Genomic DNA, 14,252 nt, shown 5'->3' with positions numbered 1-14,252 from the left:
GATAATAAATGTCACCGTAGTTTCTGACACATAAATTGATTAATTTTTTTAACTTTATTCTTAGATAAAAAGTGACAAGTTAAAATAATATATTTAAATGATGGATTAAAAAAATCACATAAAAATTTAATATTAATGGATTCACAATATCAAAAAATTTACTACTTCTACATATTCTAATAAGAAAAAAATAATTTATTTTTATTATATAAGAATAATTTGATAAATTTTAAAAATTACATTATTGATTTCTTTGGACGGATAGCGTAATGAATACAGAAGGATCACCTGCAATTCTGGTCAAAGAAGAGGGCAGAACATAGGGTAAAACAGAAAGAGACAGAAATGTTCAACTGTTCAGGTCTTTACAGGAAGGAATAAAAAAGGCAAAAAACTGTCACGGTCACAAAAGTGTACCAGGTGTCAATGGATCATTGGATCCCATGGATCTTTAAAAGGAAAAATAACATTCTATCACTATTTGGAGAAAATATTTATGTGAAATGTCTCTTTTTTTAATATTATCTGAAATAGTCATTTTATATCTTATTATGCATTTTTATACAGGTTTATACATTGTCTACCGTAAGTGTATAATGTTATGTATCATATTTTAAAATACTATTGTGAAAAAAAATATTGGCTATGTGGATTGAAAATTAAAAATATAACTACGTGAAGGTAATTTTATATGCTGAATTGTATATTATTGAAATTATCCCACTTTAAAAACCGATTACCTAAACCAAGTCACCCGTATCGATTTTTAGATTTTTAAAAATTAAATCTTAAGTTTTTATAATTTTATAACCATAACGAAATAATTCGATAGCTTTTAATTTTATAAAAATAAATCAAAAAATTATAGAACTGTACCGAATAAATTTATATATAAAACATGTTTCTATATATTAAGTTTAAAGATAACAAAATATTATTTTTTTCTCCTTGGGCCTGGGTTTACAGAAATGTCTACAAGCCAATATGTAATTAACACCCAAAGTCTCAACTCCAAAATCTATTCTACTACTCCTATTGAAACCGAATTATTTCCGTCATTTTGAGTAGCAAGCCAGGTATTGGATATCTTTCTCTTTTATGCTTTAGAATTTTTCTCGTTGGATTCTTAATCTTCTAATATACTCTATTCTTGAGTAATTCTAGCTCGATTAATATTTTTTCCACTTGTATAATATGTATCGCTGTTGTCTCAGCTAATTTATTAAGTCCATTTTTCATGTTACCTTGATTCATAACCTTTCAAAAAACAAAAATGTCTACAGAGTTTAGCCAAAGCCTAATTCAATATGCATCTTATTGCGTTCTAACTTCTACTAGTGACTCTCACATAATATTTTTTTTAAAATACCGAAAATAATCGAACCGTACTGATATCAAAGAGAAACCAATATGATTGAGATGGTTTTGAAAAGTCTAATTTTGATTATACAAAATAGAATAACCAAAAAATTGATGTGGTGTAAATTTTATAAATTAATCAGCCGAACCCACCCATGCACACCCCTAGTTTTACCCATTTGGACATAAACAATTCAAGTATATGTAAATATGGAATCTAAGCATTTATAAACAAGTATTTTAGCTATGAGTAATTTTAAAAATTGAATTTCAGCACATAAATATATTTTAGCTATCAATATTTTACAAGTTGAATTTCGACAAATTACTATTTCCTTATCTATGTGAACGGTGTCAATGTTACGCTTCGACAAGTTATTTTTAAAAGATTTTATCATATTAATTTTTCGGTTACTTTACACATAATTCAATATAGACTTTTTAAAACAATCTCAATTATCTCGGTTTCTCTTCGATATCAATTTGTTGTGAATTCTAGAATGATGTGTTTCAATGGGAAGCATAACACTTCTCATTCTCTTTTGTTGTCTTATTTGATCATGTTGTGTTGGTATTGGGAAAATATTCAAGTTTGACAATCTTAACGTTTAGGTGCATTTGTTGAAAATCTTAACGTTGGTCTTTATGCTGAAAACAATGAATGTCTTGATTCTTCCGACGAGTATTGTTTTCTTTGTAGTCCAGTTTGTGTCATGTACGCTGGAAATGTTTTCTTTATGGATTATGACAATATCATAGAAGTGATGCATTCGAGTAGAAGTTTTTATTATTTTTTTTATTTTTTTATTTTTAATAATACTAGTTTCTGATCACGTGTGTTGCACATGTATTCCATGTCAATGGGCTTAAACATTTTAAATGTTATATGTATTATTAAAACTTGAAAATTACAAGGTCAAAATGATGAATGTTATCTTATTTATTTTACTATAATTAAACAATTAAATTAAAAGCATCAAATAATAAAATTTAAAGGAAAAATAGCAAGTATAAAATGATGAAATGTTGTCTCATTTTATTACATTTAATCAAAAATAATAAATTAAAACACCAACAAATAATAACGACGAACAAAATAATACACAATATTTCCAATTGACATAATCAACTATCTCATCTAACCCTTCGAAGAACAAAAACGCAAAAGGGGTATTTAATTGTAAATATAAACAAAGAAATATCCCTAAATTATGATCAAAGATTCAAACAATATCAATTACATGCCGCCAAGAGGAAGATTTAAGATCATTCATTAGGTTCCGAAGAGTAAAAGAAACATAATTAGATAATCATGCCTTTTATTGCTTTTTCAGCAGGTCCAGGATTTTTGCCAACCCTGGGTTTGCAGCTACTATTTCTTCTTCATGCTCATCATGGGAGTTAAATCGTTTCCCGTATGATTGGATTCACGAGGAGAAATCTGGGCTTCACTACTAAAAAAACTGCTAAAAATCGACGGATAAAAAACCGACGCAATGGGTCATTTCAAAAAACCGACGGAAAACCGACTCACGAAGTCGGTTTTTTGTATTTTTAATTTTTTTAAATTATTTTAATCATAAAACCGACGGACAACGTCAGTTTTTTTGGCAGAATTTTGAAAATATAATTCCGCCAAACGTCGGTTTCATTAAAAAAAAATTAATATAAAACCGACATCGTACGTCGGTTTTATTTTAAAAATATTATAAATAATATACAATTCATTTTGTTTTTTAAAAAAATAATAAACAATTTTTTTTAAAGAAACCGACGGACAGTGTCGGTTTCTTTTTTTTTTTTTTTTAATTTTTGGGGTCAAAATTCGGTCAAATGTGCTGAAAAAATCGACGGACAGAGTCGGTTTTGTCCGTCGGTTTTTGCTTTAAATTGGCAGCAGCGGGATCCATTCCCATTTCAGCTGCTCCATCTCTTCCAAATTAAACCCCACTCCCCCTAAACCCTACCCGCCGCCCCCCTTCCCTCCGCCCGACGCCGCTGCCTGCGCAGCCCCTTCCCACTTACCCCAAACCCATTTTGAAGGTTAGTTTCTCTTAAATTAGGGCATTTAAAATTCTTTTAATCTTAGTTTTATTTGTAGATTTTAGGCCTAATGCTCGTCTATTTAGCTTTGTTAAACATCATTTGCAATGTTATTAATGTTGAATTTGTGAAAAAAAATGTAAACTTTATTTGCCTAGTTTACTTGTCATTTTTTTTTTTTGGCTTGAGATTGTGCTATATTTCATATTCTTTGTCAATGAATTTGTGTTAGATTAGTTCGTTATCATTCTTTGTAATATTGTTGATGTTGAATATGTGCAAAAATATATACTTTGATTATTTGACTAGTTTTCTTTTTGTTGGATTGTGCTTTTTGTTAGAATTCCATAAGTTATTAGAATTGTTATTGATCATTCTAAATTAGAATTGATTGAGATTGTGCTTTTCAAAGTTAGAATTGTTAAGTTATAGTATTTCTATAATCTCAATACTAAAATGTAGATTTTATTTCTCTAGATTTACTTTTCAATTTTTAGAATTGGTTGGAATTGTGCTTTTCAAATTAAGTTATAATTATTAAGTTATGTTAGAATTATTAAGTTATAATATTTCTATAACCTCAAAACTAAAATGTAGACTTTATTTGACTAGATTTACTTTTCAATTTTTAGAATTAAAGTTAGAATCCATAAGTTATTAAAGTTAGAATTGTTATTGAGAATTCAAAGTTAGAATTAGTTGGGATTGTGCTTTTCAAAATTATATTAAAGTTAGAATTTATAAATTATTAAAGTTAGAATTGTTATTGAGAATCCAAAGTTAAAAATAGTTGGGATTGTGTTTTCTTAAGTTATATTTTAAGTTAGAATTCTTAAGTTATAATATATTTCTATAACCTCAATAATTTGTGGGTATATTTTTGTAGATGGATCGTATGTGGATGTATAATATGAATAATAGTAATCGTGTGGGTGTACATGATGAATTTGTTAAAGGTGTTGATGGGTTTATCACACATGCAATGACACTTTACCCTTTTCAAAATGAAGGGGTAATTAGATGCCCTTGTTCTCATTGCTGGTGTATGAAGTATTTGAAACCGGAAGCGGTTAGGGTTCATTTATATAGTCGTGGGTTTAAGCAGAAATATTATGTTTGGACTGATCATGGAGAGACTGATGGGGTCAATGGTATATTTTACAATATGGTTGTCGGTGAAAGTAGTGTGTCGCAGGAATATAGTCACGTCCAATATGATAGAGTTAATGATATGGTTAATGATGCTTTTGGCGTACAGTCTGGGTTTGAACCTGAGCAACCAAACTTACTAGCTCTTTCTTTAACAGTATTTTGTTAACTAATTACTGTTCCTATTGATATTAAACATGTGTGCTGGACCATTGGAAAATGTAAAAAATTGGCTAAGCAGAGATCTAAGATTGAAGGATCTATTTGTGAAGCGTATCTTGCAAAGGAAACATCGCATTTTTGTTCATATTATTTCGGAGAGCAAGTGTCGTGTATGAGAAATAGGCCCAACCGTAATGATGAGGGTGGGGTTGAACATAACTACCCACCAATGTCCATCTTTAATCAACCAGGACGAGGTTCTAAAAAGCCTCCAAAACGAACCCTGAGTAGTATGGAGAGGTAATTAGCTGTGACACATGTTTTGCTCAATTGCCCTGAAATTCATGTATATATTCGGTGAGTGTCGAATTATGTTACTGAATTAAATGGGTAACCGATAAGGGTGAAACTAATGAAAATCTTGCATATGTCGAGTAGTTACTTCGTAGAACTTGAGGGCGATGAAGCCATATATTCTAAGTTTTCCCATTGGCTATATAATTTTGTAAGTGTAGAAATTCATTGCATAATTTCAATTAAATGTAGGCTACATAGAAGTTATTGAATTTTAATTTTCCTCCTTATTATATAGGTTTATCATACAGGAGAACATTCCCAATTTGTGAACTTTGAAGTAGTAGTTTGAATTTAATAATGGACTTATGTTAAAACTAGTTACTGGTACTTTTGGTTGGACATTTAAATATTTCTAAACTTTGAAGGTCTATTTAGATCGTATTTGATGTGTTTAGATAGTGTTTGATGTGTTTTATTATTACTTAGGATGATTTTATGTGTTGTAGCTCTTTTAGAATTGATTTGAAGCATTTTAATGCTAGTTTTGAGCAGCTTTTGTTACTGGTTTCTGAGCAGCTTTTGGTACTGGTTTCTGTGCAGGTGTGGTTGCAGAAAATGTATGATTTGCATGCTGGAAATTTTCCAGAAAACCGACGGCAAACCGACTCTGTCCGTCGGTTTTCTGGAAATTAATGCTTTATTTTATAGAAAAACCGACTCACTGTGTCGGTTTTATAATTAAAATAAAAAAAATTATTTAAAAAACCGACGCAGTGCGTCATTTTTTTCATAAAATATATATTATTTATATATAAGATAAAAAATCAGAATTTAATAAAACCGACTCTGTCCGTCGGTTTTTTTAATTTTTTAAAATATTTGAATAAAAACCGACGGACTACATAACCGATGCAGTCCGTCGGTATTCTAAAAGCGAGGCTATGAAAACCGACGGACGTTAAAAGGTCGGTTTCCCGTCGGTTTCGTTAAAAAAACCAACGTTGGACGTCGGTTTTTGTCAACGGTTTTTGCCCTTTTTTTAGTAGTGCTTGATGATTCCCCACCCTAACTTCTCCTGTTGCCGGATTCCTTTCCTATGCATTAGTGTTGTTCAATACTCCATCAATATAATTTGGTTTTCAATGTTCGTCATCAAAAAACTACCTGGTGACAGAGATTAAAAAGTAATAAGTAAAGTAATTAGAGCAACAAAACAATATTACTATTATCCTTAGCCCCCACGGTGAGCGCCAAATTATTTACTCTAAAAAAGAGTACAGTTAAATTCATTTGTGGTCAAAATGATACTTGATTTGATTTGTTATAAATAGTGAATGATAAAGTCAATAATGACTAGAGAAATAGAATGAATAAATTAGTAAAAAGTATTATAAAGCAATAATCTATATATAATATAAAATTAGGCATAGACAAGGTGATGTGGCACCTCTCTATGACCAGCATTTACATTTATCTTTTTTCTCCTTTTTTTGGTTTTTTTTACTCATTTTTTCTGATCAATCATATTTATATTTATCTTTTTTCTCTTTTCTCTTTTTTTTTTTTTGGTTTTTTTAACTCATTTTTTCTGGCCAATAATCTATTTTTACAAATTTTTGTTAGATTCACCAATTTTCAACATCAGAAAAAGACAAAACCTTGCCTAAAAACACCTCTTCGGCCCAATAAACACCGCTTTGACAATTGAAGTGGTTTAAAAGAGAAAAGGACATAAATGGTCCCTTAACTATGATAGTAGGTTCAAAATAGTCCCTTAACTATGCACTTAAAAGTTTTGGTCCTTTAAGTTTGCCATAAATTAACAAAAATGGTCCCTTAACTATGAGGGTTGGTCAAAAATAGTACCTTTAAGTATGCATTTAATAGTTTTGGTCCTTTAAGTTCGCCAAAAGTTAGCACTTAGTCTCCGACAAAATATTCATCGAACTTTGTTTGTTTGATTTGACGAGAACTATGAAAAAAAAGGAAAAAATTAGCGAGAACTCACATTTAGAGGTACACATTACTAAAGAAAGCCAAATACCCTAGGACAAAACTGACGTAAGTAAATTAGAAATAACAGAAATTACAAAAATTGTCACTACTAAAAACAAGAGAAAAAACGATAGATGGAAACTGATGGATAAAATCGAGGGACACTATTTTTTTAATTTTTATTATTTTTTACAAAAACCAACGGACGTCTGTCAGTTATTTTCGAGAAAAATGCACGGAAACTATTTTTTTTTAAAGAATCACTATGATGGCAGTATTTATTTTTATACCAGGTTTTTAGTAAAAATGACTAGTGTATACTTAGCCGATGGACTCCTTCGGTTTTAATCGACAGAGTCTGTTGGTCTTTGTGTTTCGAGACACTATTTTCTGACATTATCAAGTCTGTAGGTTTTTCCTAGGTTTTCCCTATAATCGACTGACGTCCGTCGGTTTTTTCCCGAAATATTTGGTCTTTTCTTTAGTAATGTGTATCTCTAAATGTGAGTTTTCGCTAATTTTTTCCTCTTTTTTTTTCATAGTTTTCGTCAAATCTAACAAACAAAGTTCGATGAATATTTTGTCGGAGACTAAAAGTGTTAACTTTTGGCGAACTTAAAGGACCAAAACTGTTAAGTGCATACTTAAGGGACTATTTTTAACCAACCCTCATAGTTAAGGGATCATTTTTGTTAACTTGTAGCAAACTTAAAAGACCAAAACCGTTAAGTTCATAGTTAAGGGATTATTTTGAACCTACTCTCATATAGTTAAGGAACCATTTATGTCCTTTTCTCCAGTTTAAAACTCAGTAAGTCACGCCTCTTCCTCTTATATTGGACTCTCTCGCTTTTCCGGTTGAATTTCACGCCTAACAAGTACTTCCTGAGGTTGGACGCTCTCACTTTACCGGTTGTTGATGTTGCTTTTTTATTTTGCATTGATTGACAGGTTGGTACTACTTACAATTCGCTTAGCCAGACTTATCTTCGACAATGATATTTTGCCTATTAAATGATGTATGAAATGCAATTGGTTTGTTCTTATAATAAATACGCTATGTCAACTGACTAACGAAAAATATCATTCTTGTAATGGTTTGTAGGACCAATATTATCGAATACCTAAGAGAGGTCTTCCTAATTACTTTTTAGGGTTATTATTTTGGGATTTTGGCTTTTCACGGTACGATCAAACTTGGATGAATACTTGCTGTGTATTTATTAACATTACTCATGCTGAGCCATGTTTTTTTTAATCATTAAGAAGAGATATTGAGCCATATTCTCTTCCAAAAAGTTATTTGACAAATCGGATTTTTTTGAATGCCGTCTATTTTTTAGGAGTGAATTTATCATTTTCTTCCTCTAATCTTTGGCTTGAATGAGTTCAAGAATATTATTTTTTTTGCTAATTAACACAAATTTTGGTTGCCCCAAATCTTGCATTAGTAGTATTTTAGTGTTTGAAGTTTGAAACAATAGCAATATCTTTATTACTTGGTTAATTACTAAGTTGTTACTTTATGAAAACTTGGATGTGAATTGATTTTCTATCTTTCAAAGAAAATGGGTTAGCCTGCAAGTTGCATTATCTGTTCAAGTAATATATTACTTTGTGAATGACTATGTGGTTAATTATTTTTCTGAAAAATCATGTGAACTCAGTGTAGAATCCATCTATTAAGAGAACCTTCGCATATTATCTCGAATATTTGAGTACCTGCTGAATCTAATATGACACTGTTTTTTCACCTTTCTGTAGGCACTTTATTTGATTTTAGGAAGAAAATTTTGACGGAGATAGATTCTTACATGTGAAGTTTTTCCTAACGATATTTAAATCGGCTTTGTACAGTTAGCTAAAGCATGTGATAAGCCAAAATACAAAATCTCCTGAAATCTCTTGCCAATCTCTTATGTATATATAACTGGAGGACATGAGCCCGGTGACCTGGCGCAACCCAAAAACAGGAATTGTATTTATCTATTTTTACAAAATTTTGAAATTTCCTCTGCTTTCCAGTGTAAAAAAAAAAACATAAAAAAACTGGAAAAACCAAATGACGCTTTTAATAGACCAATCGTTTTACAATTGTTCCTACTATTCTCTCTCTCTCTCTCTCTCTCTATCTCCCTGTTCTTCCTGCATTCCCCGTTCCATTTACCCCGAGTAGACTTACTTGCGTATTCCTTTCTTCCCTTCCTCTCTCTGTATTCTTCCTTCATTCTTAAGTCCATTTTCCCTCCTACCTTTACGTGCGATTTGCAGGTTTCAATTACTCCCCTCTCTGCATTCTTCGTCCAATAAATCGACTGAAAATACTACAATTTGGCACAGGTATGCAAATTTCCGTTTTTCAACCACTTTAGGTATGCAACTTTTTGTTTTTCGACCAGTTTATTTTACTTTTGTTGCATCTCGGCCACTTAACTATTCCCTTGGAGATTTTATCACACTTCTTTGTTTTACTAAAACATGGCTCTTTAACTCCCATATCACGAATAAAGTAGTATTTTTTGGTAAGAAAATTGAATCTCTATACCACTTTAACATTTCTTTGGAATTCTCTTACTCTGAGTGATATTATCTTAAGAATTTACACTGTTGGAAAACATGTTCTTTCTAATAGGTCTGAACTTTTCCGAGAATTATCATTTTCACTGTTGGAGAAGCTGTTCTTCCCAATAGGTCTGAAGTTATGCGAGAATTCTCATGGGAGGCGTAGAAAATAACTCCGGCACAGGTATGCAACTTCTCTTTTTAGCCACTTTATGTTACTTTTGTTGCATTGGTGTCTTGGCCACTCAGCCATTCCCTTGGAGATTTTCTCACACTTCATTTTTTCACATAAAAGTCATCTCTTATCTGTTCAAACTCTCTTATCTGTTCAAACTCTCTCTTTGTTGTGAATGAATTCAGTTCCCTTCTCCAACAGAACGCACTTACCCACAAAGCACAACACACTAAAATCCTAATTACTCTGTAGAAAAAATGCTCAGACAATAACTGACCCAATTTCACACTTTGTCGAATCCTCACCCTCTTCATCTCTTTCTTCTAAATCTGTGAATAAACTCAACGAGAAAAATCATTTGCCTTTTTTGTTCAGAACAATGAAAAGACATTGACAATCATTATGTAAATACTTCGGCTACCAGGTAGTAACAATTCTCCTTTTATCATAGATGGCCACACTAATTAAACGACTAGATTATGGCGAAAACTCTTTCTTTTCAACTCACTAGAAAGGCTGTTATGGAGCTTTAACTTGTCTGGATATCTTTTACCTTCAATCATAAAGATCATAAAAGATTTTTCTATTTCCTTTCATGTTTGGTGGGAATGAGTCAATATATGTTGCAGTTTAATTTAATGCACTATGATGGGTTTCTGCCTTCCCGGGTGTTTGCCATTGAAATAAAGCGTAAATGTAGCTCATACAGTTATCATTTCGTACACAGATTAATTTAAATTTAAACTGATTAATATAGCTGCCCATATGCTTATTATTTCCATAATACAGCTTATCTTTTACAATACAGGATTACTTCGATGGATAAAAAAATTGTACAATATCATGCACATCAATTTTCTCAATGGTGACCCATATCGATATGAATAACACTGGAACTTCCAACCGTTAGCGCAAAGAACAGGATAATTGTGACACAACATCACCATGGATAACTAAGGTTTGTGAATTAAATGGTAAATTGATTATATGGCGACTTTACTATTTAAGCATATAGATTTCCTTATGTTTGTTGAGACATAATAAAAGCATGTCTAAGGTATGACAAAATTCCCACAAAATTTGCTTCAACTTTCTTTGAATATTGAACTGGTTACTCAAGTTTTTTAAAAAAATTGTGGAAACTTTCCATTGATCAGGCAATATATGAATGTAATTATATTCTCGGATGTAAACTTTTGTTCTAGCTCAATCTGGTTGGCTCTATTCCCTCAAGTTTTGGGCAATTACTGTCTTTACAAGTCATGTACTTCCGTCGAATTAAATGTCAGGTGAAATTCCAAACATTAACACTCATCAACAACATTTAACTCCATCTTGGCACTAGGCTTCACCTATTTAGCAGTTAAAATAAAACTTAATATAATTCCAAATTTAAAATTCTTCTATTGCATCCCGCTGATAAATGCAGATAAATATACAAAGTTATAGGTAGAAACTAATTGTAATTTCTATGATATATTATGCAGGGATTGTGGAAAACAAGTTTACTTGGGTAACCAAATGTCTTTGTTCATGAATTGTTTCTAAGTAACTGCAAGCTTCAGCCAAACATTTTAATGAGAATTTGAATCTTACAGGGGGTTTGATGTTGCGCATGCTGCTGCTAGGTATGACGTAGTAGTTAGAATTAGTTTTATTGTAGTAAAGATATAATGACACTATTTAAATGGAGAAATCGGACGGTTATGGTGTTAAAATTTTCTATTAATATCAGGGCACTTGATTGTGCTGCGATTAAATTTAGAGGCCTGGATGCAGATATCAATATCAATTCAGTGATTCTCATAATGATCTAAAGAATCGCGGGTAGATAGCTAATTCTTGAATTACCACCTAAATTAGAAATCTTTTAATCCCAATTCGGAAGCTGATCTTGGCTTAGTGTTATCGTCTTGTGACTTGGTATCTAGATGTCTAATTTCTCAAAGGAAGATTTTGTGCACATACTTCGACATCAAAGCACTGGGTTCTCTAGAGGAAGCTCGAAATATTGGGGAGTCACGTTGCACAAATGTGGACAATGAGAAGCTCGGATAGGGCAGCTTCTCATAAAGAAGTGACTTATCATTTATCTCACCATAGCTTAGGAATGTCATAATATCAGTGATACAGCTGTTAAAAAGCTTTCTTGGTATATTATCATGTCATTATACAGATTTTATAATCTAGAAGGAACAGAGTGAATACGAGTATCATTCCCACATGTAAGATGTACTTTTTGTCAAATTTAGTTGAACCATTTTGAATTATTGTCGATATCGAGCTTTATGTTGTTTTATTCACGAATATTAGCTAAGCATCCTTTGTAAGTTAAACGAGGTCATTCGTGACCGCGCGAAGCTCAGGCAAATTACCTAGTATTATATAATACACACATGGATTAAAGAAACATTAATCCCAATAAGGGCTGTTACAAAGTTACGACCTTTTATGTTCCGCAGTAATTAATCATTACAGCCTTTCATCAACGGATCAGGCTAAATGTGTAATTGTCTTTTCCTCCTTTGTCTTGGTTAAATTCTCCATTTGAAATCTAAAGAGTCTAGCACTAAATAAAAATTTGAAACAGTTTTTCCTCATTATTAAACTATCACCGCCACTATCTTCATTCTTCACACACTCACTATAACGTGCATATCCTCTACATGGTTATCAAATATTAGGTATACTCACAAAACCAAAAGTTTCAAGACAGTGAAAAGCTCTATGCTATGTGCTGCATGGAGTTGTAATTTTTGTCCTTTTGTTTATTATTTCGGTGAAATATCAAGGATTGACGGTTGTATTAGATGTTGGCTAAATTTAATCTTGGAGTTTTTTTGTACGCTTATGCGTATTGTTCTCAGTAATCTTTTCAATTTAATATGTTACCGTGCTATGCTTGAGTTAATTGTATCAGTCCTTAAGTTAGACTAACTTTCTCTTTTCTAATAATCTATTACCATGTTTTGAAATAATTTAGCTGTATCAATTTTTAAGACAAGATTTTTCTTTTGTTTGATCTCAACAACAGGTACTACTCTCAGTGATCTTTTCTGTTTAATCTATTACTGTTGTATCAATTCTTAAAGATGTCCCAATAATTTAAATGAGATATTTCTTTTGGTTTAGGAATCACTGCATTATTTTCGTTCATTTGTAGTCTGTGAAAGAAAATCGCATTTCAATTTTTTTATTAGTGATGTTGAATCTATTGCTTTTTAGATTTTTAAGATAGTGATAATGTCATACTCAGTGGTGGAGCCATCCTTGGTCATTGCACATTTTTATCGGTTTTAATTACACTATGTAGATAGGTATCGTTTTCTTTTTTATAATGTATATACTATATGTTGAATCCCCTAGATTTCTGTTTGTATTAACTTTTTTATATTTTGAATCTCCTTAGTAAAGTCATACTTGTGACCATAGGGATCTTCACTGTTAATTTTTTTAAGCAGAAGAAATAGATTATATACAATTATACACATGTTATACATGAATTATACATATATTATATATCTGCTAACTATTTTTGGTTATATTTCATGCATTTAGCATTCATATCTAATCACTCTTTTAGATTTCCCATTTCACTGAGCATTTAAGCTGAAATTGATTGATTAAGCGAATCAAAATGTGCTTGATACTGAACTTTTAAAAATTATATATTTTTGTGACTTATATTTTTTTGTTTGATTTCATTATTATTCTTGACAACTCATATGATATCGCTTATTTAGAGCACTATGAACAAGTGCAAGTAGCTTTCCAATACTTAAATTAGTGAACATTTAATTTATATTTGCAGGTGAGTTATAATTATGTCCCACTAATAAATGATATTCCAACTCTCTTAGACCGGCTCCAATCTATTTTTCTCTTTAAAATCTTTTACTGCTTTTTGCCGTTTTTATTTCATTATGCTCAATAAATCTTAACAATTTTGATAAAAGAAAAAAATATAGGATCAAAAAGACTTAACGAAAATGTAATTTTAATATCCACTAGATGGAATTCCTAACATTGCCACTCTTCTCATTCTATTTTTTTTTCTTTCTGCTTTTACTTTATTTACTTTTCGTTTTACATTTTTTTTAATTGAATAGAAGATAGACAATAAAAGTTTTACTATTTAATGAAACAAAAAACTCAAATGCCTATATATTTGTATTTTATATATGGGTAAATGCCTAAAAACGTGACGATAGTTTTCTATTTACAAAACATAACATTACAAACCCTATAACAAACTTTTTTTTAAAAATACTTTTTTTAAAAAATACTTTTTATTTTTTAATTTTTTGGCTCAAAAATTTATATATGAAATGTGTATATCTCGCTCAAGACTTAAAAAGTTCGCTCAAAATTTAGTGTATGGAATGTGTATATCTCGTTCAAGGCTTAAAAAATCACCTCAAAATTGTATGTATGAAAAAGATATGAACTTTGTATCTCGCTCAAGGCTTAGAATTTTGCCCACATTTCGTATATAAAGTTCATGTTAGAT

The sequence above is a fragment of the Lycium barbarum genome, chromosome 5, assembly GCF_019175385.1.
Source record: "Lycium barbarum isolate Lr01 chromosome 5, ASM1917538v2, whole genome shotgun sequence".
Classification (NCBI taxonomy): Eukaryota; Viridiplantae; Streptophyta; class Magnoliopsida; order Solanales; family Solanaceae; genus Lycium; species Lycium barbarum.
This window is presented reverse-complemented; position numbering follows the sequence as displayed.